Consider the following 26,869-nt stretch of genomic DNA (forward strand, 5'->3'; position numbering starts at 1 on the left):
GATGGAAACATGCAGAACTTAAGATACAAAGAACAGAAAACCAAAAAATGCTAAAATCTAATGAAAGATATTGTAAAAACATTTTGTTAAGGAGTTTGCGTAAGTGATTGAATTGAAGCTAGGCTTATGATGACCTGTATCGAACGATTATTAACGTTTAATTGTTTTCTCGTCTCAAATTAATGAGATATATGAAACTATTCATCACTGTTCTATGTGTTTTACTTTCCTCCATTTCGAGAAAATTCTCGGGGGTTAGATGAAAAGCTACTTTTTAGGTTAGGCAAAATCTCTGTCGAAGAGGGATTGGAACCCTCGTCTCCACGCAGAGACCAAGAAAACTAACCGCCCTAGCAACCAGAAGGATTACTCACCTTGAGGTCTGGCCGGCCTTAGACCACTCGGCCATCCTGACAACTACAAAACCTTAAAATTCATATGTTTTTCACGAATCTGTAACATAAGGTTTGATATGTCCGATGAAACATGCAGAACTTAAGATACAAAGAACAGAAAACCAAAAAATGCTAAAATCTAATGAAAGATATTGTAAAAACATTTTGTTAAAGGAGTTTGCGTAAGTGAGTGAATTGTAAGCTAGGCTTATGATGACCTGTATCGAACGATTATTAACGTTTCATTTGTTTTCTGTTCTCAAATTATGAGATCTATGAAACTATTCATCACTGTTCATGTGTTTTACTTTCTCCATTTCGAGAAATTCTCGGTGTAGATGAAAAGCTACTTTTTTAGGCAAAATCTCTGTCAGAAGAGGGATTTGAACCCTCGCCTCCAATCGGAGACCAGAACACCCCTACAACCAGGAAGGCTTCTCACCTTGAGTCTGGCGCCTTAGACCACTCGGCCATCCTGACAACTACTAAACCTTAAAATTCATATGTTTTTCACGAATCTGTAACATAAGGTTTGATATGTCCGATGAAAACATGCAGAACTTAAGATACAAAGAACAGAAAACCAAAAAATGCTAAAATCTAATGAAAGATATTGTAAAAACATTTTGTTAAAGGAGTTTGCGTAATGAGTGAATTGAAAGCTAGGCTTATGATGACCTGTATCGAACGATTATTAACGTTTCATTTGTTTTCTGTTCTCAAATTCTGAGATCTATGAAACTATTCATCACTGTTCATGTGTTTTACTTTCTCCATTTCGAGAAATTCTCGGTGTAGATGAAAAGCTACTTTTTTAGGCAAAATCTCTGTCAGAAGAGAGATTTGAACCCTCGCCTCCAATCGGAGACCAGAACACCCCTACAACCAGGAAGGCTTCTCACCTTGAGTCTGGCGCCTTAGACCACTCGGCCATCCTGACAACTACTAAACCTTAAAATTCATATGTTTTTCACGAATCTGTAACATAAGGTTTGATATGTCCGATGAAAACATGCAGAACTTAAGATACAAAGAACAGAAAACCAAAAAATGCTAAAATCTAATGAAAGATATTGTAAAAACATTTTGTTAAAGGAGTTTGCGTAATGATTGAATTGAAAGCTAGGCTTATGATGACCTGTATCGAACGATTATTAACATTTCATTTGTTTTCTGTTCTCAAATTCTGAGATCTATGAAACTATTCATCACTGTTCATGTGTTTTACTTTCTCCATTTTGAGAAATTCTCGGTGTAGATGAAAAGCTACTTTTTTAGGCAAAATCTCTGTCAGAAGAGAGATTTGAACCCTCGCCTCCAATCGGAGACCAGAACGAATCTGTAACATAAGGTTTGATATGTCCGATGGAAACATGCAGAACTTAACATACAAAGAACAGAAAACCAAAAAATGCTAAAATCTAATGAAAGATATTGTAAAAACATTTTGTTAAAGGAGTTTGCGTAAGTGAGTGAATTGTAAGCTAGGCTTATGATGACCTGTATCGAATGATTATGAACGTTTAATTTGTTTTCTGTTATCAAATTATGAGATCTATGAAACTATTCATCACTGTTCATGTGTTTTACTTTCTCCATTTCGAGAAATTCTCGGTGTAGATGAAAAGCTACTTTTTTAGGCAAAATCTCTGTCAGAAGAGGGATTTGAACCCTCGCCTCCAATCGGAGACCAGAACACCCCTACAACCAGGAAGGCTTCTCACCTTGAGTCTGGCGCCTTAGACCACTCGGCCATCCTGACAACTACTAAACCTTAAAATTCATATGTTTTTCACGAATCTGTAACATAAGGTTTGATATGTCCGATGAAAACATGCAGAACTTAAGATACAAAGAACAGAAAATCAAAAAATGCTAAAATCTAATGAAAGATATTGTAAAAACATTTTGTTAAAGGAGTTTGCGTAATGATTGAATTGAAAGCTAGGCTTATGATGACCTGTATCGAACGATTATTAACGTTTCATTTGTTTTCTGTTCTCAAATTCTGAGATCTATGAAACTATTCATCACTGTTCATGTGTTTTACTTTCTCCATTTTGAGAAATTCTCGGTGTAGATGAAAAGCTACTTTTTTAGGCAAAATCTCTGTCAGAAGAGGGATTTGAACCCTCGCCTCCAATCGGAGACCAGAACGAATCTGTAACATAAGGTTTGATATGTCCGATGGAAACATGCAGAACTTAACATACAAAGAACAGAAAACCAAAAAATGCTAAAATCTAATGAAAGATATTGTAAAAACATTTTGTTAAAGGAGTTTGCGTAAGTGAGTGAATTGTAAGCTAGGCTTATGATGACCTGTATCGAATGATTATGAACGTTTAATTTGTTTTCTGTTATCAAATTATGAGATCTATGAAACTATTCATCACTGTTCATGTGTTTTACTTTCTCCATTTCGAGAAATTCTCGGTGTAGATGAAAAGCTACTTTTTTAGGCAAAATCTCTGTCAGAAGAGGGATTTGAACCCTCGCCTCCAATCGGAGACCAGAACACCCCTACAACCAGGAAGGCTTCTCACCTTGAGTCTGGCGCCTTAGACCACTCGGCCATCCTGACAACTACTAAACCTTAAAATTCATATGTTTTTCACGAATCTGTAACATAAGGTTTGATATGTCCGATGAAAACATGCAGAACTTAAGATACAAAGAACAGAAAATCAAAAAATGCTAAAATCTAATGAAAGATATTGTAAAAACATTTTGTTAAAGGAGTTTGCGTAATGATTGAATTGAAAGCTAGGCTTATGATGACCTGTATCGAACGATTATTAACGTTTCATTTGTTTTCTGTTCTCAAATTCTGAGATCTATGAAACTATTCATCACTGTTCATGTGTTTTACTTTCTCCATTTCGAGAAATTCTCGGTGTAGATGAAAAGCTACTTTTTTAGGCAAAATCTCTGTCAGAAGAGGGATTTGAACCCTCGCCTCCAATCGGAGACCAGAACACCCCTACAACCAGGAAGGCTTCTCACCTTGAGTCTGGCGCCTTAGACCACTCGGCCATCCTGACAACTACTAAACCTTAAAATTCATATGTTTTTCACGAATCTGTAACATAAGGTTTGATATGTCCGATGAAAACATGCAGAACTTAAGATACAAAGAACAGAAAACCAAAAAATGCTAAAATCTAATGAAAGATATTGTAAAAACATTTTGTTAAAGGAGTTTGCGTAATGATTGAATTGAAAGCTAGGCTTATGATGACCTGTATCGAACGATTATTAACGTTTCATTTGTTTTCTGTTCTCAAATTCTGAGATCTATGAAACTATTCATCACTGTTCATGTGTTTTACTTTCTCCATTTCGAGAAATTCTCGGTGTAGATGAAAAGCTACTTTTTTAGGCAAAATCTCTGTCAGAAGAGGGAATTGAACCCTCGCCTCCAATCGGAGACCAGAACACCCCTACAACCAGGAAGGCTTACTCACCTTGAGTCTGGCGCCTTAGACCACTCGGCCATCCTGACAACTACTAAACCTTAAAATTCATATGTTTTTCACGAATCTGTAACATAAGGTTTGATATGTCCGATGAAAACATGCAGAACTTAAGATACAAAGAACAGAAAACCAAAAAATGCTAAAATCTAATGAAAGATATTGTAAAAACATTTTGTTAAAGGAGTTTGCGTAATGATTGAATTGAAAGCTAGGCTTATGATGACCTGTATCGAACGATTATTAACGTTTCATTTGTTTTCTGTTCTCAAATTCTGAGATCTATGAAACTATTCATCACTGTTCATGTGTTTTACTTTCTCCATTTCGAGAAATTCTCGGTGTAGATGAAAAGCTACTTTTTTAGGCAAAATCTCTGTCAGAAGAGGGATTTGAACCCTCGCCTCCAATCGGAGACCAGAACACCCCTACAACCAGGAAGGCTTCTCACCTTGAGTCTGGCGCCTTAGACCACTCGGCCATCCTGACAACTACTAAACCTTAAAATTCATATGTTTTTCACGAATCTGTAACATAAGGTTTGATATGTCCGATGAAAACATGCAGAACTTAAGATACAAAGAACAGAAAATCAAAAAATGCTAAAATCTAATGAAAGATATTGTAAAAACATTTTGTTAAAGGAGTTTGCGTAATGATTGAATTGAAAGCTAGGCTTATGATGACCTGTATCGAACGATTATTAACGTTTCATTTGTTTTCTGTTCTCAAATTCTGAGATCTATGAAACTATTCATCACTGTTCATGTGTTTTACTTTCTCCATTTCGAGAAATTCTCGGTGTAGATGAAAAGCTACTTTTTTAGGCAAAATCTCTGTCAGAAGAGGGATTTGAACCCTCGCCTCCAATCGGAGACCAGAACACCCCTACAACCAGGAAGGCTTCTCACCTTGAGTCTGGCGCCTTAGACCACTCGGCCATCCTGACAACTACTAAACCTTAAAATTCATATGTTTTTCACGAATCTGTAACATAAGGTTTGATATGTCCGATGAAAACATGCAGAACTTAAGATACAAAGAACAGAAAACCAAAAAATGCTAAAATCTAATGAAAGATATTGTAAAAACATTTTGTTAAAGGAGTTTGCGTAATGATTGAATTGAAAGCTAGGCTTATGATGACCTGTATCGAACGATTATTAACGTTTCATTTGTTTTCTGTTCTCAAATTCTGAGATCTATGAAACTATTCATCACTGTTCATGTGTTTTACTTTCTCCATTTCGAGAAATTCTCGGTGTAGATGAAAAGCTACTTTTTTAGGCAAAATCTCTGTCAGAAGAGGGAATTTGAACCCTGGCCTCCAATCGGAGACCAGAACACCCCTACAACCAGGAAGGCTTCTCACCTTGAGTCTGGCGCCTTAGACCACTCGGCCATCCTGACAACTACTAAACCTTAAAATTCATATGTTTTTCACGAATCTGTAACATAAGGTTTGATATGTCCGATGAAAACATGCAGAACTTAAGATACAAAGAACAGAAAACCAAAAAATGCTAAAATCTAATGAAAGATATTGTAAAAACATTTTGTTAAAGGAGTTTGCGTAATGATTGAATTGAAAGCTAGGCTTATGATGACCTGTATCGAACGATTATTAACGTTTCATTTGTTTTCTGTTCTCAAATTCTGAGATCTATGAAACTATTCATCACTGTTCATGTGTTTTACTTTCTCCATTTCGAGAAATTCTCGGTGTAGATGAAAAGCTACTTTTTTAGGCAAAATCTCTGTCAGAAGAGAGATTTGAACCCTCGCCTCCAATCGGAGACCAGAACGAATCTGTAACATAAGGTTTGATATGTCCGATGGAAACATGCAGAACTTAACATACAAAGAACAGAAAACCAAAAAATGCTAAAATCTAATGAAAGATATTGTAAAAACATTTTGTTAAAGGAGTTTGCGTAAGTGAGTGAATTGTAAGCTAGGCTTATGATGACCTGTATCGAATGATTATGAACGTTTAATTTGTTTTCTGTTATCAAATTATGAGATCTATGAAACTATTCATCACTGTTCATGTGTTTTACTTTCTCCATTTCGAGAAATTCTCGGTGTAGATGAAAAGCTACTTTTTTAGGCAAAATCTCTGTCAGAAGAGGGATTTGAACCTTCGCCTCCAATCGGAGACCAGAACACCCCTACAACCAGGAAGGCTTCTCACCTTGAGTCTGGCGCCTTAGACCACTCGGCCATCCTGACAACTACTAAACCTTAAAATTCATATGTTTTTCACGAATCTGTAACATAAGGTTTGATATGTCCGATGAAAACATGCAGAACTTAAGATACAAAGAACAGAAAACCAAAAAATGCTAAAATCTAATGAAAGATATTGTAAAAACATTTTGTTAAAGGAGTTTGCGTAATGATTGAATTGAAAGCTAGGCTTATGATGACCTGTATCGAACGATTATTAACGTTTCATTTGTTTTCTGTTCTCAAATTCTGAGATCTATGAAACTATTCATCACTGTTCATGTGTTTTACTTTCTCCATTTCGAGAAATTCTCGGTGTAGATGAAAAGCTACTTTTTTAGGCAAAATCTCTGTCAGAAGAGGGATTTGAACCCTCGCCTCCAATCGGAGACCAGAACGAATCTGTAACATAAGGTTTGATATGTCCGATGGAAACATGCAGAACTTAACATACAAAGAACAGAAAACCAAAAAATGCTAAAATCTAATGAAAGATATTGTAAAAACATTTTGTTAAAGGAGTTTGCGTAAGTGAGTGAATTGTAAGCTAGGCTTATGATGACCTGTATCGAATGATTATGAACGTTTAATTTGTTTTCTGTTATCAAATTATGAGATCTATGAAACTATTCATCACTGTTCATGTGTTTTACTTTCTCCATTTCGAGAAATTCTCGGTGTAGATGAAAAGCTACTTTTTTAGGCAAAATCTCTGTCAGAAGAGGGATTTGAACCCTCGCCTCCAATCGGAGACCAGAACACCCCTACAACCAGGAAGGCTTCTCACCTTGAGTCTGGCGCCTTAGACCACTCGGCCATCCTGACAACTACTAAACCTTAAAATTCATATGTTTTTCACGAATCTGTAACATAAGGTTTGATATGTCCGATGAAAACATGCAGAACTTAAGATACAAAGAACAGAAAACCAAAAAATGCTAAAATCTAATGAAAGATATTGTAAAAACATTTTGTTAAAGGAGTTTGCGTAAGTGAGTGAATTGTAAGCTAGGCTTATGATGACCTGTATCGAACGATTATTAACGTTTCATTTGTTTTCTGTTCTCAAATTCTGAGATCTATGAAACTATTCATCACTGTTCATGTGTTTTACTTTCTCCATTTCGAGAAATTCTCGGTGTAGATGAAAAGCTACTTTTTTAGGCAAAATCTCTGTCAGAAGAGGGATTTGAACCCTCGCCTCCAATCGGAGACCAGAACACCCCTACAACCAGGAAGGCTTCTCACCTTGAGTCTGGCGCCTTAGACCACTCGGCCATCCTGACAACTACTAAACCTTAAAATTCATATGTTTTTCACGAATCTGTAACATAAGGTTTGATATGTCCGATGAAAACATGCAGAACTTAAGATACAAAGAACAGAAAACCAAAAAATGCTAAAATCTAATGAAAGATATTGTAAAAACATTTTGTTAAAGGAGTTTGCGTAATGATTGAATTGAAAGCTAGGCTTATGATGACCTGTATCGAACGATTATTAACGTTTCATTTGTTTTCTGTTCTCAAATTCTGAGATCTATGAAACTATTCATCACTGTTCATGTGTTTTACTTTCTCCATTTTGAGAAATTCTCGGTGTAGATGAAAAGCTACTTTTTTAGGCAAAATCTCTGTCAGAAGAGGGATTTGAACCCTCGCCTCCAATCGGAGACCAGAACACCCCTACAACCAGGAAGGCTTCTCACCTTGAGTCTGGCGCCTTAGACCACTCGGCCATCCTGACAACTACTAAACCTTAAAATTCATATGTTTTTCACGAATCTGTAACATAAGGTTTGATATGTCCGATGAAAACATGCAGAACTTAAGATACAAAGAACAGAAAATCAAAAAATGCTAAAATCTAATGAAAGATATTGTAAAAACATTTTGTTAAAGGAGTTTGCGTAATGATTGAATTGAAAGCTAGGCTTATGATGACCTGTATCGAACGATTATTAACGTTTCATTTGTTTTCTGTTCTCAAATTCTGAGATCTATGAAACTATTCATCACTGTTCATGTGTTTTACTTTCTCCATTTTGAGAAATTCTCGGTGTAGATGAAAAGCTACTTTTTTAGGCAAAATCTCTGTCAGAAGAGAGATTTGAACCCTCGCCTCCAATCGGAGACCAGAACGAATCTGTAACATAAGGTTTGATATGTCCGATGGAAACATGCAGAACTTAACATACAAAGAACAGAAAACCAAAAAATGCTAAAATCTAATGAAAGATATTGTAAAAACATTTTGTTAAAGGAGTTTGCGTAAGTGAGTGAATTGTAAGCTAGGCTTATGATGACCTGTATCGAATGATTATTAACGTTTAATTTGTTTTCTGTTATCAAATTATGAGATCTATGAAACTATTCATCACTGTTCATGTGTTTTACTTTCTCCATTTCGAGAAATTCTCGGTGTAGATGAAAAGCTACTTTTTTAGGCAAAATCTCTGTCAGAAGAGGGATTTGAACCCTCGCCTCCAATCGGAGACCAGAACACCCCTACAACCAGGAAGGCTTCTCACCTTGAGTCTGGCGCCTTAGACCACTCGGCCATCCTGACAACTACTAAACCTTAAAATTCATATGTTTTTCACGAATCTGTAACATAAGGTTTGATATGTCCGATGAAAACATGCAGAACTTAAGATACAAAGAACAGAAAACCAAAAAATGCTAAAATCTAATGAAAGATATTGTAAAAACATTTTGTTAAAGGAGTTTGCGTAATGATTGAATTGAAAGCTAGGCTTATGATGACCTGTATCGAACGATTATTAACGTTTCATTTGTTTTCTGTTCTCAAATTCTGAGATCTATGAAACTATTCATCACTGTTCATGTGTTTTACTTTCTCCATTTTGAGAAATTCTCGGTGTAGATGAAAAGCTACTTTTTTAGGCAAAATCTCTGTCAGAAGAGGGATTTGAACCCTCGCCTCCAATCGGAGACCAGAACACCCCTACAACCAGGAAGGCTTCTCACCTTGAGTCTGGCGCCTTAGACCACTCGGCCATCCTGACAACTACTAAACCTTAAAATTCATATGTTTTTCACGAATCTGTAACATAAGGTTTGATATGTCCGATGGAAACATGCAGAACTTAACATACAAAGAACAGAAAACCAAAAAATGCTAAAATCTAATGAAAGATATTGTAAAAACATTTTGTTAAAGGAGTTTGCGTAATGATTGAATTGAAAGCTAGGCTTATGATGACCTGTATCGAACGATTATTAACGTTTCATTTGTTTTCTGTTCTCAAATTCTGAGATCTATGAAACTATTCATCACTGTTCATGTGTTTTACTTTCTCCATTTTGAGAAATTCTCGGTGTAGATGAAAAGCTACTTTTTTAGGCAAAATCTCTGTCAGAAGAGGGATTTGAACCCTCGCCTCCAATCGGAGACCAGAACGAATCTGTAACATAAGGTTTGATATGTCCGATGGAAACATGCAGAACTTAACATACAAAGAACAGAAAACCAAAAAATGCTAAAATCTAATGAAAGATATTGTAAAAACATTTTGTTAAAGGAGTTTGCGTAAGTGAGTGAATTGTAAGCTAGGCTTATGATGACCTGTATCGAATGATTATTAACGTTTAATTTGTTTTCTGTTATCAAATTATGAGATCTATGAAACTATTCATCACTGTTCATGTGTTTTACTTTCTCCATTTCGAGAAATTCTCGGTGTAGATGAAAAGCTACTTTTTTAGGCAAAATCTCTGTCAGAAGAGGGATTTGAACCCTCGCCTCCAATCGGAGACCAGAACACCCCTACAACCAGGAAGGCTTCTCACCTTGAGTCTGGCGCCTTAGACCACTCGGCCATCCTGACAACTACTAAACCTTAAAATTCATATGTTTTTCACGAATCTGTAACATAAGGTTTGATATGTCCGATGAAAACATGCAGAACTTAAGATACAAAGAACAGAAAACCAAAAAATGCTAAAATCTAATGAAAGATATTGTAAAAACATTTTGTTAAAGGAGTTTGCGTAATGATTGAATTGAAAGCTAGGCTTATGATGACCTGTATCGAACGATTATTAACGTTTCATTTGTTTTCTGTTCTCAAATTCTGAGATCTATGAAACTATTCATCACTGTTCATGTGTTTTACTTTCTCCATTTCGAGAAATTCTCGGTGTAGATGAAAAGCTACTTTTTTAGGCAAAATCTCTGTCAGAAGAGGGATTTGAACCCTCGCCTCCAATCGGAGACCAGAACACCCCTACAACCAGGAAGGCTTCTCACCTTGAGTCTGGCGCCTTAGACCACTCGGCCATCCTGACAACTACTAAACCTTAAAATTCATATGTTTTTCACGAATCTGTAACATAAGGTTTGATATGTCCGATGAAAACATGCAGAACTTAAGATACAAAGAACAGAAAATCAAAAAATGCTAAAATCTAATGAAAGATATTGTAAAAACATTTTGTTAAAGGAGTTTGCGTAATGATTGAATTGAAAGCTAGGCTTATGATGACCTGTATCGAACGATTATTAACGTTTCATTTGTTTTCTGTTCTCAAATTCTGAGATCTATGAAACTATTCATCACTGTTCATGTGTTTTACTTTCTCCATTTTGAGAAATTCTCGGTGTAGATGAAAAGCTACTTTTTTAGGCAAAATCTCTGTCAGAAGAGAGATTTGAACCCTCGCCTCCAATCGGAGACCAGAACGAATCTGTAACATAAGGTTTGATATGTCCGATGGAAACATGCAGAACTTAACATACAAAGAACAGAAAACCAAAAAATGCTAAAATCTAATGAAAGATATTGTAAAAACATTTTGTTAAAGGAGTTTGCGTAATGATTGAATTGAAAGCTAGGCTTATGATGACCTGTATCGAATGATTATGAACGTTTAATTTGTTTTCTGTTATCAAATTATGAGATCTATGAAACTATTCATCACTGTTCATGTGTTTTACTTTCTCCATTTCGAGAAATTCTCGGTGTAGATGAAAAGCTACTTTTTTAGGCAAAATCTCTGTCAGAAGAGGGATTTGAACCCTCGCCTCCAATCGGAGACCAGAACACCCCTACAACCAGGAAGGCTTCTCACCTTGAGTCTGGCGCCTTAGACCACTCGGCCATCCTGACAACTACTAAACCTTAAAATTCATATGTTTTTCACGAATCTGTAACATAAGGTTTGATATGTCCGATGAAAACATGCAGAACTTAAGATACAAAGAACAGAAAACCAAAAAATGCTAAAATCTAATGAAAGATATTGTAAAAACATTTTGTTAAAGGAGTTTGCGTAATGATTGAATTGAAAGCTAGGCTTATGATGACCTGTATCGAACGATTATTAACGTTTCATTTGTTTTCTGTTCTCAAATTCTGAGATCTATGAAACTATTCATCACTATTCATGTGTTTTACTTTCTCCATTTCGAGAAATTCTCGGTGTAGATGAAAAGCCACTTTTTTAGGCAAAATCTCTGTCAGAAGAGAGATTTGAACCCTCGCCTCCAATCGGAGACCAGAACGAATCTGTAACATAAGGTTTGATATGTCCGATGGAAACATGCAGAACTTAACATACAAAGAACAGAAAACCAAAAAATGCTAAAATCTAATGAAAGATATTGTAAAAACATTTTGTTAAAGGAGTTTGCGTAAGTGAGTGAATTGTAAGCTAGGCTTATGATGACCTGTATCGAATGATTATTAACGTTTAATTTGTTTTCTGTTATCAAATTATGAGATCTATGAAACTATTCATCACTGTTCATGTGTTTTACTTTCTCCATTTCGAGAAATTCTCGGTGTAGATGAAAAGCTACTTTTTTAGGCAAAATCTCTGTCAGAAGAGGGATTTGAACCCTCGCCTCCAATCGGAGACCAGAACACCCCTACAACCAGGAAGGCTTCTCACCTTGAGTCTGGCGCCTTAGACCACTCGGCCATCCTGACAACTACTAAACCTTAAAATTCATATGTTTTTCACGAATCTGTAACATAAGGTTTGATATGTCCGATGAAAACATGCAGAACTTAAGATACAAAGAACAGAAAACCAAAAAATGCTAAAATCTAATGAAAGATATTGTAAAAACATTTTGTTAAAGGAGTTTGCGTAATGATTGAATTGAAAGCTAGGCTTATGATGACCTGTATCGAACGATTATTAACGTTTCATTTGTTTTCTGTTCTCAAATTCTGAGATCTATGAAACTATTCATCACTGTTCATGTGTTTTACTTTCTCCATTTTGAGAAATTCTCGGTGTAGATGAAAAGCTACTTTTTTAGGCAAAATCTCTGTCAGAAGAGAGATTTGAACCCTCGCCTCCAATCGGAGACCAGAACGAATCTGTAACATAAGGTTTGATATGTCCGATGGAAACATGCAGAACTTAACATACAAAGAACAGAAAACCAAAAAATGCTCAAATCTAATGAAAGATATTGTAAAAACATTTTGTTAAAGGAGTTTGCGTAAGTGAGTGAATTGTAAGCTAGGCTTATGATGACCTGTATCGAATGATTATTAACGTTTAATTTGTTTTCTGTTATCAAATTATGAGATCTATGAAACTATTCATCACAGTTCATGTGTTTTACTTTCTCCATTTCGAGAAATTCTCGGTGTAGATGAAAAGCTACTTTTTTAGGCAAAATCTTTGTCAGAAGAGGGATTTGAACCCTCGCCTCCAATCGGAGACCAGAACGAATCTGTAACATAAGGTTTGCAATGTCCGATGGAAACATTCAAAACTTAAGATACAAAGAACAGAAAACCAAAAAATACTAAAATCTAATGAAGATATTGTAAAAACATTTTTTAAAGGAGTTTGCGTAAGTGAGTGAATTATAAGCTAGGCTTATGATGACCTGTATCGAACGATTATTAACGTTTCATTTGTTTTCTTTTCTCAAATTATGAGATCTATGAAACTATTCATCACTGTTCATGTGTTTTACTTTCTCCATTTCGAGAAATTCTCGGTGTAGATGAAAAGCTACTTTTTTAGGCAAAATCTCTGTCAGAAGAGGGATTTGAACCCTCGCCTCCAATCGGAGACCAGAACGAATCTGTAACATAAGGTTTGATATGTCAGATGGAAACATGCAGAACTTAAGATACAAAGAACAGAAAACAAAAAATGCTAAAATCTAATGAAAGATATTGTAAAAACATTTTGTTAAAGGAGTTTGCGTAAGTGAGTGAATTGTAAGCTAGGCTTATGATGACCTGTATCGAACGATTATTACCGTTTCATTTGTTTTCTGTTCTCAAATTATGAGATCTATGAAACTATTCATCACTGTTCATGTGTTTTACTTTCTCCATTTCGAGAAATTCTCGGTGTAGATGAAAAGCTACTTTTTTAGGCAAAATCTCTGTCAGAAGAGGGATTTGAACCCTCGCCTCCAATCGGAGACCAGAACACCCCTACAACCAGGAAGGCTTCTCACCTTGAGTCTGGCGCCTTAGACCACTCGGCCATCCTGACAACTACTAAACCTTAAAATTCATATGTTTTTCACGAATCTGTAACATAAGGTTTGATATGTCCGATGAAAACATGCAGAACTTAAGATACAAAGAACAGAAAACCAAAAAATGCTAAAATCTAATGAAAGATATTGTAAAAACATTTTGTTAAAGGAGTTTGCGTAATGATTGAATTGAAAGCTAGGCTTATGATGACCTGTATCGAACGATTATTAACGTTTCATTTGTTTTCTGTTCTCAAATTCTGAGATCTATGAAACTATTCATCACTGTTCATGTGTTTTACTTTCTCCATTTCGAGAAATTCTCGGTGTAGATGAAAAGCTACTTTTTTAGGCAAAATCTCTGTCAGAAGAGGGATTTGAACCCTCGCCTCCAATCGGAGACCAGAACGAATCTGTAACATAAGGTTTGATATGTCCGATGGAAACATGCAGAACTTAACATACAAAGAACAGAAAACCAAAAAATGCTAAAATCTAATGAAAGATATTGTAAAAACATTTTGTTAAAGGAGTTTGCGTAAGTGAGTGAATTGTAAGCTAGGCTTATGATGACCTGTATCGAATGATTATTAACGTTTAATTTGTTTTCTGTTATCAAATTATGAGATCTATGAAACTATTCATCACTGTTCATGTGTTTTACTTTCTCCATTTCGAGAAATTCTCGGTGTAGATGAAAAGCTACTTTTTTAGGCAAAATCTCTGTCAGAAGAGGGATTTGAACCCTCGCCTCCAATCGGAGACCAGAACACCCCTACAACCAGGAAGGCTTCTCACCTTGAGTCTGGCGCCTTAGACCACTCGGCCATCCTGACAACTACTAAACCTTAAAATTCATATGTTTTTCACGAATCTGTAACATAAGGTTTGATATGTCCGATGAAAACATGCAGAACTTAAGATACAAAGAACAGAAAACCAAAAAATGCTAAAATCTAATGAAAGATATTGTAAAAACATTTTGTTAAAGGAGTTTGCGTAATGATTGAATTGAAAGCTAGGCTTATGATGACCTGTATCGAACGATTATTAACGTTTCATTTGTTTTCTGTTCTCAAATTCTGAGATCTATGAAACTATTCATCACTGTTCATGTGTTTTACTTTCTCCATTTCGAGAAATTCTCGGTGTAGATGAAAAGCTACTTTTTTAGGCAAAATCTCTGTCAGAAGAGAGATTTGAACCCTCGCCTCCAATCGGAGACCAGAACGAATCTGTAACATAAGGTTTGATATGTCCGATGGAAACATGCAGAACTTAACATACAAAGAACAGAAAACCAAAAAATGCTAAAATCTAATGAAAGATATTGTAAAAACATTTTGTTAAAGGAGTTTGCGTAAGTGAGTGAATTGTAAGCTAGGCTTATGATGACCTGTATCGAATGATTATTAACGTTTAATTTGTTTTCTGTTATCAAATTATGAGATCTATGAAACTATTCATCACAGTTCATGTGTTTTACTTTCTCCATTTCGAGAAATTCTCGGTGTAGATGAAAAGCTACTTTTTTAGGCAAAATCTCTGTCAGAAGAGGGATTTGAACCCTCGCCTCCAATCGGAGACCAGAACGAATCTGTAACATAAGGTTTGCTATGTCCGATGGAAACATTCAGAACATAAGATACAAAGAACAGAAAACAAAAAAATGCTAAAATCTAATAAAAGATATTGTAAAAACATTTTTTTAAAGGAGTTTGCGTAAGTGAGTGAATTATAAGCTAGGCTTATGATGACCTGTATCGAACGATTATTAACGTTTCATTTGTTTTCTTTTCTCAAATTATGAGATCTATGAAACTATTCATCACTGTTCATGTGTTTTACTTTCTCCATTTCGAGAAATTCTCGGTGTAGATGAAAAGCTACTTTTTTAGGCAAAATCTCTGTCAGAAGAGGGATTTGAACCCTCGCCTCCAATCGGAGACCAGAACGAATCTGTAACATAAGGTTTGATATGTCAGATGGAAACATGCAGAACTTAAGATACAAAGAACAGAAAACAAAAAAATGCTAAAATCTAATGAAAGATATTGTAAAAACATTTTGTTAAAGGAGTTTGCGTAAGTGAGTGAATTGTAAGCTAGGCTTATGATGACCTGTATCGAACGATTATTACCGTTTCATTTGTTTTCTGTTCTCAAATTATGAGATCTATGAAACCATTCATCACTGTTCATGTGTTTTACTTTCTCCATTTCGAGAAATTCTCGGTGTAGATGAAAAGCTACTTTTTTAGGCAAAATCTCTGTCAGAAGAGGGATTTGAACCCTCGCCTCCACTCAGAGACAAGAACACCCCTACAACCAGGAAGGCTTCTCACCTTGAGTCTGGCGCCTTAGACCACTCGGCCATCCTTACAACTACAAAACCTTAAAATTCAAATGTTTTTCACGAATCTGTAACATAAGGTTTGATATGTCCGATGGAAACATGCAGAACTTAAGATACAAAGAACAGATAACCAAAAAATGCTAAAATCTAATGAAAGATATTGTAAAAACATTTTGTTAAAGGAGTTTGCGTAAGTGAGTGAATTATAAGCTAGGCTTATGATGACCTGTATCGAACGATTATTAACGTTTAATTTGTTTTCTGTTCTCAAATTATGAGATCTATGAAACTATTCATCACTGTTCATGTGTTTTACTTTCTCCATTTCGAGAAATTCTCGGTGTAGATGAAAAGCTACTTTTTTAGGCAAAATATCTGTCAGAAGAGGGATTTGAACCCTCGCCTCCAATCGGAGATCAGAACGAATCTGTAACATAAGGTTTGATATGTCCGATGGAAACATGCAGAACTTAACATACAAAGAACAGAAAACCAAAAAATGCTAAAATCTAATGAAAGATATTGTAAAAACATTTTGTTAAAGGAGTTTGCGTAAGTGAGTGAATTGTAAGCTAGGCTTATGATGACCTGTATCGAACGATTATTAACGTTTAATTTGTTTTCTGTTATCAAATTATGAGATCTATGAAACTATTCATCACAGTTCATGTGTTTTACTTTCTCCATTTCGAGAAATTCTCGGTGTAGATGAAAAGCTACTTTTTTAGGTAAAATCTCTGTCAGAAGAGGGATTTGAACCCTCGCCTCCAATCGGAGACCAGAACGAATCTGTAACATAAGGTTTGCTATGTCCGATGGAAACATTCAGAACTTAAGATACAAAGAACAGAAAACCAAAAAATGCTAAAATCTAATGAAAGATATTGTAAAAACATTTTGTTAAAGGAGTTTGCGTAAGTGAGTGAATTGTAAGCTAGGCTTATGATGACCTGTATCGAACGATTATTAACGTTTAATTTGTTTTCTGTTATCAAATTATGAGATCTATGAAACTATTCATCACTGTTCATGTGTTTTACTTTCTCCATTTCGAGAAATTCTCGGTGTAGATGAAAAGCTACTTTTTTAGGCAAAATCTCTGTCAGAAGAGGGATTTGAACCCTCGCCTCCAATCGGAGACCAGAACACCCCTGCAACCAGGAAAGCTTCTCACCTTGAGTCTGGCGCCTTAGACCACTCGGCCATCCTGACAACTACCAAACCTTAAAATTCATATGTTTTTCAAGAATCTGTAACATAAGGTTTGATATGTCCGATGAAAACATGCAGAACTTAAGATACAAAGAACAGAAAACCAAAAAATGCTAAAATCTAATGAAAGATATTGTAAAAACATTTTGTTAAAGGAGTTTGCGTAATGATTGAATTGAAAGCTAGGCTTATGATGACCTGTATCGAACGATTATTAACGTTTCATTTGTTTTCTGTTCTCAAATTCTGAGATCTATGAAACTATTCATCACTGTTCATGTGTTTTACTTTCTCCATTTCGAGAAATTCTCGGTGTAGATGAAAAGCTACTTTTTTAGGCAAAATCTCTGTCAGAAGAGGGATTTGAACCCTCGCCTCCAATCGGAGACCAGAACGAATCTGTAACATAAGGTTTGATATGTCCGATGGAAACATGCAGAACTTAAGATACAAGAACAGAAAACCAAAAAATGCTAAAATCGAATGAAAGATATTGTAAAAACATTTTGTTAAAGGAGTTTGCGTAAGTGAGTGAATTGTAAGCTAGGCTTATAATGACCTGTATCGAACGATAATTAACGTTTCATTTGTTTTCTGTTCTCAAATTATGAGATCTATGAAACTATTCATCACTGTTCATGTGTTTAACTTTCTCCATTTCGAGAAATTCTCGGTGTAGATGAAAAGCTACTTTTTTAGGCAAAATCTCTGTCAGAAGAGGGATTTGAACCCTCGCCTCCAATCGGAGACCAGAACGAATCTGTAACATAAGGTTTGATATGTCAGATGGAAACATGCAGAACTTAAGATACAAAGAACAGAAAACAAAAAAATGCTAAAATCTAATGAAAGATATTGTAAAAACATTTTTTTAAAGGAGTTTGCGTAAGTGAGTGAATTATACGGTAGGCTTATGATGACCTGTATCGAACAATTATTAACCTTTCATTTGTTTTCTGTTCTCAAATTATGAGATCTATGAAACTATTCATCACTGTTCATGTGTTTTACTTTCTCCATTTCGAGAAATTCTCGGTGTAGATGAAAAGCTACTTTTTTAGGCAAAATCTCTGTCAGAAGAGGGATTTGAACACTCGCCTCCAATCGGAGACCAGAACGAATCTGTAACATAAGGTTTGATATGTCCGATGGAAACATGCAGAACTTAACATACAAAGAACAGAAAACAAAAAAATGCTAAAATCTAATGAAAGATATTGTAAAAACATTTTGTTAAAGGAGTTTGCGTAAGTGAGTGAATTGTAAGCTAGGCTTATGATGACCTGTATCGAACGATTATTAACGTTTAATTTGTTTTCTGTTATCAAATTATGAGATCTATGAAACTATTCATCACAGTTCATGTGTTTTACTTTCTCCATTTTGAGAAATTCTCGGTGTAGATGAAAAGCTACTTTTTTAGGCAAAATCTCTGTCAGAAGAGGGATTTGAACCCTCGCCTCCAATCGGAGACCAGAACGAATCTGTAACATAAGGTTTGCTATGTCCGATGGAAACATTCAGAACTTAAGATACAAAGAACAGAAAACAAAAAAATGCTAAAATCTAATGAAAGATATTGTAAAAACATTTTTTTAAAGGAGTTTGCGTAAGTGAGTGAATTATAAGCTAGGCTTATGATGACCTGTATCGAACGATTATTACCGTTTCATTTGTTTTCTGTTCTCAAATTATGAGATCTATGAAACTATTCATCACTGTTCATGTGTTTTACTTTCTCCATTTCGAGAAATTCTCGGTGTAGATGAAAAGCTACTTTTTTAGGCAAAATCTCTGTCAGAAGAGGGATTTGAACCCTCGCCTCCAATCGGAGACCAGAACGAATCTGTAACATAAGGTTTGATATGTCCGATGAAAACATGCAGAACTTAAGATACAAAGAACAGAAAACCAAAAAATGCTAAAATCTAATGAAAGATATTGTAAAAACATTTTGTTAAAGGAGTTTGCGTAATGATTGAATTGAAAGCTAGGCTTATGATGACCTGTATCGAACGATTATTAACGTTTCATTTGTTTTCTGTTCTCAAATTCTGAGATCTATGAAACTATTCATCACTGTTCATGTGTTTTACTTTCTCCATTTCGAGAAATTCTCGGTGTAGATGAAAAGCTACTTTTTTAGGCAAAATCTCCGTCAGAAGAGGGATTTGAACCCTCGCATCCACTCAGAGACAAGAACACCACTACAACCAGGAAGGCTTGTCACCTTGAGTCTGGCTCCTTAGACCACTCGGCCATCCTTACAATTACAAAACCTTAAAATTCAATTTTTTTCACGAATCTGTAACATAAGGTTTGACATGTCCGATGGAAACATGCAGAACTTAAGATACAAACAACAGAAAACCAAAAAACTGCTAAAATCTAATGAAAGATATTGTAAAAACATTTTGTTAAAGGAGTTTGCGTAAGTGAGTGAATTATAAGCTAGGCTTATGATGACCTGTATCGAACGATTATTAACGTTTCATTTGTTTTCTGTTCTCAAATTATGAGATCTATGAAACTATTCATCACTGTTCATGTGTTTTACTTTCTCCATTTCGAGAAATTCTCGGTGTAGATGAAAAGCTACTTTTTTAGGCAAAATCTCTGTCAGAAGAGGGATTTGAACCCTCGCCTCCAGTCGGAGACCAGAACGAATCTGTAACATAAGGTTTGCTATGTCCGATGGAAACATGCAGAACTTAAGATACAAAGAACAGAAAACAAAAAAATGCTATAATCTAATGAAAGATATTGTAAAAACATTTTGTTAAAGGAGTTTGCGTAATGATTGAATTGAAAGCTAGGCTTATGATGAACTGTATCGAACGATTATTAACGTTTCATTTGTTTTCTGTTATCAAATTATGAGATCTATGAAACTATTCATCACTGTTCATGTGTTTTACTTTCTCCATTTCGAGAAATTCTCGGTGTAGATGAAAAGCTACTTTTTTAGGCAAAATCTCTGTCAGAAGAGAGATTTGAACCCTCGCCTCCAATCGGAGACCAGAACGAATCTGTAACATCAGGTTTGATATGTCCGATGGAAACATGCAGAACTTAACATACAAAGAACAGAAAACAAAAAAATGCTAAAATCTAATGAAAGATATTGTAAAAACATTTTTTTAAAGGAGTTTGCGTAAGTGAGTGAATTATAAGCTAGGCTTATGATGACCTGTATCGAACGATTATTAACGTTTCATTTGTTTTCTGTTCTCAAATTATGAGATCTATGAAACTATTCATCACTGTTCATGTGTTTTACTTTCTCCATTTCGAGAAATTCTCGGTGTAGATGAAAAGCTACTTTTTTAGGCAAAATCTCTGTCAGAAGAGGGATTTGAACCCTCGCCTCCAATCGGAGACCAGAACGAATCTGTAACATAAGGTTTGATATGTCAGATGGAAACATGCAGAACTTAAGATACAAAGAACAGAAAACAAAAAAATGCTAAAATCTAATGAAAGATATTGTAAAAACATTTTGTTAAAGGAGTTTGCGTAAGTGAGTGAATTGTAAGCTAGGCTTATGATGACCTGTATCGAACGATTATTACCGTTTCATTTGTTTTCTGTTCTCAAATTATGAGATCTATGAAACTATTCATCACTGTTCATGTGTTTTACTTTCTCCATTTCGAGAAATTCTCGGTGTAGATGAAAAGCTACTTTTTTAGGCAAAATCTCTGTCAGAAGAGGGATTTGAACCCTCGCCTCCACTCAGAGACAAGAACACCCCTACAACCAGGAAGGATTCTCACCTTGAGTCTGGCGCCTTAGACCACTCGGCCATCCTTAAAACTAAAAAACCTTAAAATTCAAATGTTTTTCACAAATCTGTAACATAAGGTTTGATATGTCCGATGGAAACATGCAGAACTTAAGATACAAAGAACAGAAAACCAAAAAATGCTAAAATCTAATGAAAGATATTGTAAAAACATTTTGTTAAAGGAGTTTGCGTAAGTGAGTGAATTGTAAGCTAGGCTTATGATGACCTGTATCGAACGATTATTACCGTTTCATTTGTTTTCTGTTCTCAAATTATGAGATCTATGAAACTATTCATCACTGTTCATGTGTTTTACTTTCTCCATTTCGAGAAATTCTCGGTGTAGATGAAAAGCTACTTTTGTAGGCAAAATCTCTGTCAGAAGAGGGATTTGAACCCTCGCCTCCACTCAGAGACAAGAACACCCCTACAACCAGGAAGAATTCTCACCTTGAGTCTGGCGCCTTAGACCACTCGGCCATCCTGACAACTACTAAACCTTAAAATTCATATGTTTTTCAAGAATCTGTAACATAAGGTTTGATATGTCCGATGAAAACATGCAGAACTTAAGATACAAAGAACAGAAAACCAAAAAATGCTAAAATCTAATGAAAGATATTGTAAAAACATTTTGTTAAAGGAGTTTGCGTAATGATTGAATTGAAAGCTAGGCTTATGATGACCTGTATCGAACGATTATTAACGTTTCATTTGTTTTCTGTTCTCAAATTCTGAGATCTATGAAACTATTCATCACTGTTCATGTGTTTTACTTTCTCCATTTCGAGAAATTCTCGGTGTAGATGAAAAGCTACTTTTTTAGGCAAAATCTCTGTCAGAAGAGGGATTTGAACCCTCGCCTCCAATCGGAGACCAGAACGAATCTGTAACATAAGGTTTGATATGTCCGATGGAAACATGCAGAATTTAAGATACAGAAAACCAAAAAATGCTAAAATCGAATGAAAGATATTGTAAAAACATTTTGTTAAAGGAGTTTGCGTAAGTGAGTGAATTGTAAGCTAGGCTTATAATGACCTGTATCGAACGATAATTAACGTTTCATTTGTTTTCTGTTCTCAAATTATGAGATCTATGAAACTATTCATCACTGTTCATGTGTTTTACTTTCTCCATTTCGAGAAATTCTCGGTGTAGATGAAAAGCTACTTTTTTAGGCAAAATCTCTGTCAGAAGAGGGATTTGAACCCTCGCCTCCAATCGGAGACCAGAACGAATCTGTAACATAAGGTTTGATATGTCCGATGGAAACATGCAGAACTTAAGATACAGAAAACCAAAAAATGCTCAAATCTAATGAAAGATATTGTAAAAACATTTTGTTAAAGGAGTTTGCGTAAGTGAGTGAATTATAAGCTAGGCTTATGATGACCTGTATCGAACGATTATTAACGTTTCATTTGTTTTCTGTTCTCAAATTATGAGATCTATGAAACTATTCATCACTGTTCATGTGTTTTACTTTCTCCATTTCGAGAAATTCTCGGTGTAGATGAAAATCTATGTTTTTAGGCAAAATCTCTGTCAGAAGAGGGATTTGAACCCTCGCCTCCAATCGGAGACCAGAACGAATCTGTAACATAAGGTTTGATATGTCAGATGGAAACATGCAGAACTTAACCTCTACGGGCCACGGGGGCAGTATTGAGAATTTTGAAAGAAATATGTGCCCATTTTTAACTGCCTCCTACACCAACTCAGAAGCTAGGATATGCATATTATTAACACATTCGGATAGAAAACACTCTGAATTTTCTAAAACAGTTTGAATGGTGTCTGTAAGTATAACAAAACTCATATTGCAGGCAAAAACCTGTGAAAAATAGATTAAAAAAAAAAGAGAATTTTGTGACTGTACTATTTAGTGTCATTGTTTTAAAGATACCACAGTGAGAAAGGATTCAGTTCGCAACTCCTACTGCTTCCACTAGATGTCAACGATCTTTAGAAAGTTGTTTGAAGCATCTGTGATAAATACACACCGAATTAGAAAGCTTACAAGTTGACACGTCATCACTTCATTTTTTGCGCCTGCGCATGAATCTGAGAAGAGTGCCTTTGTCATTATCGTTTATTCTAGACACTTGATAGGTTGTGTGAAAATATTACTGATGTTTACTGATGTTTCACGTTAAAAATGGAACAAAAGATTAGTGCTAAACAACGTTTGACATGTTTAAACAAACGTAAATAGATTATTTACTAGGTTTTCTTTAGTTTTTCGACGTGACTTTACACTGCCCACCTCATTTTGTGGGAGCCTACTGAACGCTAACTATTTGGACATAAATTATGAACTTTGTCAAAAGAAACCACATTTGTTCTGGACCTGGGATCTCTGGCAGCGCCTTCTGATGGAGATAATCAAAGGTAAGGGGATATTTAGAATGTTATTATCGATATTAGATGATGCTAATGCTAACGGTATAGCTTAGCTTAGCTTAGCATATAGCTTATTGTTGTTAGCATAGTACCCAGTTTATACAAAATGTGATTTCCCAGTAAAGTTATTTTGAGATCTGGCCCTTCGGTAGCAATTACGAGATGATAATATATTATTCTTTGAATGACAATATTATAATTTACCAATGTTTTCGAATAGTAATTCCGTGATTTGTAATGCTGGATTCACTGGGTGCATTCGAGCCGAAAAAAATTCTGAATTTCACCGCGACTGTAAATGCTGTTTTTGGATATAAATATGAACTTGATGGAACTAAAAATGCATGTATTGTATAACATAATGTCCTATGAGTGTCATCTGATGCAGATTGTCAAAGGTAAGTGCATAATTCTAGCTAGTTTTCTGTCTGTTGATGCCCTTCTTTGAATTGGCTAAACATTACACGCAGCTATTGTCAATGTACTCTCCTCACATAACCTAACTTTATGCATTCTCCGTAATGCCTCTGAAAATCGGACAGCGTGGTTAGATTTAGGAGATATATCTTTCAAATGGAGGAAAATAGTTGATTATTTGATTTTTTGAAATGATTACTCTTGCAGTTTTGAATTCCCCGCCATGGTCACATGACAATGAATCCCAATACCGGGATAAGATCGGGATAAGATCCTCAACAGGTTTTAAGATACAAAGAACAGAAAACAAAAAAATGCTAAAATCTAATGAAAGATATTGTAAAAACATTTTTTTAAAGGAGTTTGCGTAAGTGAGTGAATTATACGGTAGGCTTATGATGACCTGTATCGAACAATTATTAACCTTTCATTTGTTTTCTGTTCTCAAATTATGAGATCTATGAAACTATTCATCACTGTTCATGTGTTTTACTTTCTCCATTTCGAGAAATTCTCGGTGTAGATGAAAAGCTACTTTTTTAGGCAAAATCTCTGTCAGAAGAGGGATTTGAACCCTCGCCTCCAATCGGAGACCAGAACGAATCTGTAACATAAGGTTTGATATGTCCGATGGAAACATGCAGAACTTAACATACAAAGAACAGAAAACAAAAAAATGCTAAAATCTAATGAAAGATATTGTAAAAACATTTTGTTAAAGGAGTTTGCGTAAGTGAGTGAATTGTAAGCTAGGCTTATGATGACCTGTATCGAACGATTATTAACGTTTAATTTGTTTTCTGTTATCAAATTATGAGATCTATGAAACTGTTCATCACAGTTCATGTGTTTTACTTTCTCCATTTCGAGAAATTCTCGGTGTAGATGAAAAGCTACTTTTTTAGGCAAAATCTCTGTCAGAAGAGGGATTTGAACCCTCGCCTCCAATCGGAGACCAGAACGAATCTGTAACATAAGGTTTGCTATGTCCGACGGAAACATTCAGAACTTAAGATACAAAGAACAGAAAACAAAAAAATGCTAAAATCTAATGAAAGATATTGTAAAAACATTTTTTTAAAGGAGTTTGCGTAAGTGAGTGAATTATAAGCTAGGCTTATGATGACCTGTATCGAACGATTATTACCGTTTCATTTGTTTTCTGTTCTCAAATTATGAGATCTATGAAACTATTCATCACTGTTCATGTGTTTTACTTTCTCCATTTCGAGAAATTCTCGGTGTAGATGAAAAGCTACTTTTTTAGGCAAAATCTCTGTCAGAAGAGGGATTTGAACCCTCGCCTCCAATCGGAGACCAGAACGAATCTGTAACATAAGGTTTGATATGTCCGATGAAAACATGCAGAACTTAAGATACAAAGAACAGAAAACCAAAAAATGCTAAAATCTAATGAAAGATATTGTAAAAACATTTTGTTAAAGGAGTTTGCGTAATGATTGAATTGAAAGCTAGGCTTATGATGACCTGTATCGAACGATTATTAACGTTTCATTTGTTTTCTGTTCTCAAATTCTGAGATCTATGAAACTATTCATCACTGTTCATGTGTTTTACTTTCTCCATTTCGAGAAATTCTCGGTGTAGATGAAAAGCTACTTTTTTAGGCAAAATCTCTGTCAGAAGAGGGATTTGAACCCTCGCATCCACTCAGAGACAAGAACACCCCTACAACCAGGAAGGCTTCTCACCTTGAGTCTGGCTCCTTAGACCACTCGGCCATCCTTACAATTACAAAACCTTAAAATTCAAAATTTTTTCACGAATCTGTAACATAAGGTTTGATATGTCCGATGGAAACATGCAGAACTTAAGATACAAACAACAGAAAACCAAAAAACGCTAAAATCTAATAAAAGATATTGTAAAAACATTTTGTTAAAGGAGTTTGCGTAAGTGAGTGAATTATAAGCTAGGCTTATGATGACCTGTATCGAACGATTATTAACGTTTCATTTGTTTTCTGTTCTCAAATTATGAGATCTATGAAACTATTCATCACTGTTCATGTGTTTTACTTTCTCCATTTCGACAAATTCTCGGTGTAGATGAAAAGCTACTTTTTTAGGCAAAATCTCTGTCAGAAGAGGGCTTTTAACCCTCGCCTCCAATCGGAGACCAGAACACCCCTACAACCAGGAAGGCTTCTCACCTTGAGTCTGGCGCCTTAGACCACTCGGCCATCCTGACAACTACTAAACCTTAAAATTCATATGTTTTTCACGAATCTGTAACATAAGGTTTGATATGTCCGATGGAAACATGCAGAACTTAAGATACAAAGAACAGAAAACCAAAAAATGCTAAAATCTAATGAAAGATATTGTAAAAACATTTTGTTAAAGGAGTTTGCGTAAGTGAGTGAATTATAAGCTAGGCTTATGATGACCTGTATCGAACGATTATTAACGTTTAATTTGTTTTCTGTTCTCAAATTATGAGATCTATGAAACTATTCATCACTGTTCATGTGTTTTACTTTCTCCATTTCGAGAAATTCTCGGTGTAGATGAAAAGCTACTTTTTTAGGCAAAATCTCTGTCAGAAGAGGGATTTGAACCCTCGCCTCCAATCGGAGACCAGAACACCCCTACAACCAGGAAGGCTTCTCACCTTGAGTCTGGCGCCTTAGACCACTCGGCCATCCTGACAACTACTAAACCTTAAAATTCATGTTTTTCAAGAATCTGTAACATAAGGTTTGATATGTCCGATGAAAACATGCAGAACTTAAGATACAAAGAACAGAAAACCAAAAAATGCTAAAATCTAATGAAAGATATTGTAAAAACATTTTGTTAAAGGAGTTTGCGTAATGATTGAATTGAAAGCTAGGCTTATGATGACCTGTATCGAACGATTATTAACGTTTCATTTGTTTTCTGTTCTCAAATTCTGAGATCTATGAAACTATTCATCACTGTTCATGTGTTTTACTTTCTCCATTTCGAGAAATTCTCGGTGTAGATGAAAAGCTACTTTTTTAGGCAAAATCTCTGTCAGAAGAGGGATTTGAACCCTCGCCTCCAATCGGAGACCAGAACGAATCTGTAACATAAGGTTTGATATGTCCGATGGAAACATGCAGA

At 35.3% G+C, this 26,869-nt stretch overlaps 23 non-coding genes across 23 annotated transcripts; all 23 read right to left on the minus strand.

Annotated features, from left to right (window-relative positions):
• Positions 1-763: 763 nt before the first annotated feature.
• On the minus strand, positions 764-875 carry trnal-caa (transfer RNA leucine (anticodon CAA)). Its single transcript has 2 exons — positions 838-875; positions 764-809 (listed from the first exon to the last, which is right to left on the minus strand). It is a non-coding gene; the product is annotated as a tRNA-Leu (tRNA).
• Positions 876-1,223: 348 nt separating this feature from the next.
• Positions 1,224-1,335, minus strand: trnal-caa (transfer RNA leucine (anticodon CAA)). The gene is made up of 2 exons: positions 1,298-1,335; positions 1,224-1,269 (listed from the first exon to the last, which is right to left on the minus strand). It is a non-coding gene; the product is annotated as a tRNA-Leu (tRNA).
• A 710-nt stretch (positions 1,336-2,045) lies between these two features.
• On the minus strand, positions 2,046-2,157 carry trnal-caa (transfer RNA leucine (anticodon CAA)). Its single transcript has 2 exons — positions 2,120-2,157; positions 2,046-2,091 (listed from the first exon to the last, which is right to left on the minus strand). It is a non-coding gene; the product is annotated as a tRNA-Leu (tRNA).
• Positions 2,158-2,867: 710 nt separating this feature from the next.
• trnal-caa (transfer RNA leucine (anticodon CAA)) lies at positions 2,868-2,979 on the minus strand. Its single transcript has 2 exons — positions 2,942-2,979; positions 2,868-2,913 (listed from the first exon to the last, which is right to left on the minus strand). It is a non-coding gene; the product is annotated as a tRNA-Leu (tRNA).
• A 348-nt stretch (positions 2,980-3,327) lies between these two features.
• On the minus strand, positions 3,328-3,439 carry trnal-caa (transfer RNA leucine (anticodon CAA)). Its single transcript has 2 exons — positions 3,402-3,439; positions 3,328-3,373 (listed from the first exon to the last, which is right to left on the minus strand). It is a non-coding gene; the product is annotated as a tRNA-Leu (tRNA).
• Positions 3,440-3,787: 348 nt separating this feature from the next.
• Positions 3,788-3,900, minus strand: trnal-caa (transfer RNA leucine (anticodon CAA)). The gene is made up of 2 exons: positions 3,863-3,900; positions 3,788-3,833 (listed from the first exon to the last, which is right to left on the minus strand). It is a non-coding gene; the product is annotated as a tRNA-Leu (tRNA).
• Positions 3,901-4,248: 348 nt separating this feature from the next.
• Positions 4,249-4,360, minus strand: trnal-caa (transfer RNA leucine (anticodon CAA)). Its single transcript has 2 exons — positions 4,323-4,360; positions 4,249-4,294 (listed from the first exon to the last, which is right to left on the minus strand). It is a non-coding gene; the product is annotated as a tRNA-Leu (tRNA).
• Positions 4,361-4,708: 348 nt separating this feature from the next.
• trnal-caa (transfer RNA leucine (anticodon CAA)) lies at positions 4,709-4,820 on the minus strand. Its single transcript has 2 exons — positions 4,783-4,820; positions 4,709-4,754 (listed from the first exon to the last, which is right to left on the minus strand). It is a non-coding gene; the product is annotated as a tRNA-Leu (tRNA).
• A 1,171-nt stretch (positions 4,821-5,991) lies between these two features.
• On the minus strand, positions 5,992-6,103 carry trnal-caa (transfer RNA leucine (anticodon CAA)). The gene is made up of 2 exons: positions 6,066-6,103; positions 5,992-6,037 (listed from the first exon to the last, which is right to left on the minus strand). It is a non-coding gene; the product is annotated as a tRNA-Leu (tRNA).
• A 710-nt stretch (positions 6,104-6,813) lies between these two features.
• Positions 6,814-6,925, minus strand: trnal-caa (transfer RNA leucine (anticodon CAA)). Its single transcript has 2 exons — positions 6,888-6,925; positions 6,814-6,859 (listed from the first exon to the last, which is right to left on the minus strand). It is a non-coding gene; the product is annotated as a tRNA-Leu (tRNA).
• A 349-nt stretch (positions 6,926-7,274) lies between these two features.
• On the minus strand, positions 7,275-7,386 carry trnal-caa (transfer RNA leucine (anticodon CAA)). The gene is made up of 2 exons: positions 7,349-7,386; positions 7,275-7,320 (listed from the first exon to the last, which is right to left on the minus strand). It is a non-coding gene; the product is annotated as a tRNA-Leu (tRNA).
• Positions 7,387-7,734: 348 nt separating this feature from the next.
• Positions 7,735-7,846, minus strand: trnal-caa (transfer RNA leucine (anticodon CAA)). Its single transcript has 2 exons — positions 7,809-7,846; positions 7,735-7,780 (listed from the first exon to the last, which is right to left on the minus strand). It is a non-coding gene; the product is annotated as a tRNA-Leu (tRNA).
• Positions 7,847-8,556: 710 nt separating this feature from the next.
• trnal-caa (transfer RNA leucine (anticodon CAA)) lies at positions 8,557-8,668 on the minus strand. The gene is made up of 2 exons: positions 8,631-8,668; positions 8,557-8,602 (listed from the first exon to the last, which is right to left on the minus strand). It is a non-coding gene; the product is annotated as a tRNA-Leu (tRNA).
• Positions 8,669-9,016: 348 nt separating this feature from the next.
• On the minus strand, positions 9,017-9,128 carry trnal-caa (transfer RNA leucine (anticodon CAA)). The gene is made up of 2 exons: positions 9,091-9,128; positions 9,017-9,062 (listed from the first exon to the last, which is right to left on the minus strand). It is a non-coding gene; the product is annotated as a tRNA-Leu (tRNA).
• Positions 9,129-9,838: 710 nt separating this feature from the next.
• On the minus strand, positions 9,839-9,950 carry trnal-caa (transfer RNA leucine (anticodon CAA)). The gene is made up of 2 exons: positions 9,913-9,950; positions 9,839-9,884 (listed from the first exon to the last, which is right to left on the minus strand). It is a non-coding gene; the product is annotated as a tRNA-Leu (tRNA).
• Positions 9,951-10,298: 348 nt separating this feature from the next.
• On the minus strand, positions 10,299-10,410 carry trnal-caa (transfer RNA leucine (anticodon CAA)). The gene is made up of 2 exons: positions 10,373-10,410; positions 10,299-10,344 (listed from the first exon to the last, which is right to left on the minus strand). It is a non-coding gene; the product is annotated as a tRNA-Leu (tRNA).
• Positions 10,411-11,119: 709 nt separating this feature from the next.
• On the minus strand, positions 11,120-11,231 carry trnal-caa (transfer RNA leucine (anticodon CAA)). Its single transcript has 2 exons — positions 11,194-11,231; positions 11,120-11,165 (listed from the first exon to the last, which is right to left on the minus strand). It is a non-coding gene; the product is annotated as a tRNA-Leu (tRNA).
• A 710-nt stretch (positions 11,232-11,941) lies between these two features.
• trnal-caa (transfer RNA leucine (anticodon CAA)) lies at positions 11,942-12,053 on the minus strand. The gene is made up of 2 exons: positions 12,016-12,053; positions 11,942-11,987 (listed from the first exon to the last, which is right to left on the minus strand). It is a non-coding gene; the product is annotated as a tRNA-Leu (tRNA).
• Positions 12,054-13,484: 1,431 nt separating this feature from the next.
• On the minus strand, positions 13,485-13,596 carry trnal-caa (transfer RNA leucine (anticodon CAA)). Its single transcript has 2 exons — positions 13,559-13,596; positions 13,485-13,530 (listed from the first exon to the last, which is right to left on the minus strand). It is a non-coding gene; the product is annotated as a tRNA-Leu (tRNA).
• Positions 13,597-14,306: 710 nt separating this feature from the next.
• Positions 14,307-14,418, minus strand: trnal-caa (transfer RNA leucine (anticodon CAA)). Its single transcript has 2 exons — positions 14,381-14,418; positions 14,307-14,352 (listed from the first exon to the last, which is right to left on the minus strand). It is a non-coding gene; the product is annotated as a tRNA-Leu (tRNA).
• Positions 14,419-17,037: 2,619 nt separating this feature from the next.
• On the minus strand, positions 17,038-17,149 carry trnal-caa (transfer RNA leucine (anticodon CAA)). The gene is made up of 2 exons: positions 17,112-17,149; positions 17,038-17,083 (listed from the first exon to the last, which is right to left on the minus strand). It is a non-coding gene; the product is annotated as a tRNA-Leu (tRNA).
• Positions 17,150-21,312: 4,163 nt separating this feature from the next.
• On the minus strand, positions 21,313-21,424 carry trnal-caa (transfer RNA leucine (anticodon CAA)). Its single transcript has 2 exons — positions 21,387-21,424; positions 21,313-21,358 (listed from the first exon to the last, which is right to left on the minus strand). It is a non-coding gene; the product is annotated as a tRNA-Leu (tRNA).
• Positions 21,425-26,319: 4,895 nt separating this feature from the next.
• trnal-caa (transfer RNA leucine (anticodon CAA)) lies at positions 26,320-26,431 on the minus strand. Its single transcript has 2 exons — positions 26,394-26,431; positions 26,320-26,365 (listed from the first exon to the last, which is right to left on the minus strand). It is a non-coding gene; the product is annotated as a tRNA-Leu (tRNA).
• Positions 26,432-26,869: the final 438 nt, after the last annotated feature.

This window comes from Salmo trutta, chromosome 28 (assembly GCF_901001165.1).
Source record: "Salmo trutta chromosome 28, fSalTru1.1, whole genome shotgun sequence".
Lineage (NCBI taxonomy): Eukaryota > Metazoa > Chordata > Actinopteri > Salmoniformes > Salmonidae > Salmo > Salmo trutta.